A 1924-nucleotide genomic window follows, 5' to 3' on the forward strand; every position below is an offset into this window, starting at 1 on the left:
CAGGGCGGCAAAGGCGCCTGATTCTCCAATCATGGCTGGGAGGCAGGGCAAAGGCGGCCCCAGGGCCGCCTTTGCCCTGCCCCCCACCTCTTAGCTCCCCCCTGGGTTTCCGATCACTGTCAGTGGCAGGGGGCTTCTTCCTGCTTTCCCTTTCGCCTCCCTGCATTGTGTCTACATATGCAAATTAGCCGCCATCTTTGTTGACAGTTAACTGCCATCTCAGTTGGCAGTTAATTTGCATATAGCCCTGATTAGCCAATGAAAAGGGTAGCGCCGTACGTCAATTACCATTTTTCTCTTTTATTAGTGTAGATAATCTATACTAATTAAAGGGTAATATGCTAATTATACCGAGTTGACCGGACATCTTCCAGTTGTCCTGCCTTCCTTCCGAACAAAGCCACAGTGGCAAGGGCCAAGGCAGAGGCAGTTAGGGGTGATCAGGCTGTCAGGGGAGGGCAGTTAGGGGTGATCAGGCTGTCAGGGGAGGGCAGTTAGGGGCGATCAGGCAGGCAGGCAGGTAAGCAGTTAGGAGCCAGCAGTCCCAGATTTAGGGCTGCATGATTGAGCCTAAACCAGGAATTGAACATCCCCAAAGGAGTCTAGATTGGAGAGGGAGCAGGCCAGGCTGAGGGACTCTCTCCCTTCTCCCCCATGCATGGATTTCATGCACCAGGCCTCTAGTGAAATAATAAAACCATTGGTCAGTCACATGTCAAAACTACATCTTCATCCAAAAATCAATAAATGCTCTTAACTTTTCTTTCTTTTTCTTTTTCTTTCTTTCTTCTGCTCTTAACTTGGACAGTTCTTTTAGAGCAGCAGTTCTCAACCTGTGGGTCGCAACCCCTTTGGCGGTCGAACGACCCTTTCACAGGGGTCACCTAAGACCATCCTGCATATCGGATAGACCTGCCTTACTCACCTTTGTAGACCCTGTGAGCACATAATACATGTTTGCTGAATGATCCGCTGAAGAAAAATGACCATTCAAGATGATTACTATGTTCCAATTGTGTGTGTTTTTTTAAATCTGGGCATGTTCAAAACTTTGATTTTTTTCAAAATATATTTTTATTGATTTGAGAGAGAGGAAGGGAGAGGGAGAGAGAGATAGAAACACCAGTGATGAGAGAGTCCCCTGACTATAGAATCGAACTGTGACCCCCTGGTTCATGAGTTGATGCTCAAACACTGAGGAACACTGGCCTGGCCAAATCTTTGATTTTTAAACCACTTTAGCAAACTGCCAAAAAAGAAAACAAAGAAAATAAAAAAATAAAGACAGAAAGCAGGTCAAGCATGGTGCCCAGCTGTTTTGTTGTTTTGTTTTTTTTTACTTTTACACGTGAAAGATATTTTAAAGCATTATCTCAAGAAAATAGTTTTTCATTTCTTATTAATAAACTTCATTGTAGTCTATGTATCAGGCACAATTTAGTACAAAAACAAAACGAAATTATTAACCTATTTTGTGAAAGCTAAACCAATATGCATTGTTTCAAAAAGCCATTGTTACTAGCGTGCCAGACAGATATTAAACAACAAAACATTATCAAAAATGTATTTCCTTTTAGATGACAGATAATCATTGCAATGACTGGAAAGTGATTTTCTAGCAAAGAAGCTGCCCGAGAAGAAAGCTGATCGCCTGAGGAATTAGCTGGGGAAGTGCCAGCTAGGACCCCGCCCGCCCGGGAGGGCTGAGCTGACCCTGAGCCCTGGCCTCCTGGTCCAGCCTGAGGCTCCTCCCGACCCCAGGTCGCTCTACATGAGCCACAACTCGGGGAGGAGGGCGGCAGCCCCGGCCGGCCCACCCCTCCCCGTCGGTCACCCCTCCCCGCCCCCCTCCTCCCTACGCCCCCTCCCCCCGGCCTCCTCCCTCCCCGCCCCCCTCCTCCCTACGCCCCCTCCCCGCCCCCCT

This window comes from Myotis daubentonii, chromosome 17 (assembly GCF_963259705.1).
Source record: "Myotis daubentonii chromosome 17, mMyoDau2.1, whole genome shotgun sequence".
In the NCBI taxonomy this organism is placed as follows: domain Eukaryota; kingdom Metazoa; phylum Chordata; class Mammalia; order Chiroptera; family Vespertilionidae; genus Myotis; species Myotis daubentonii.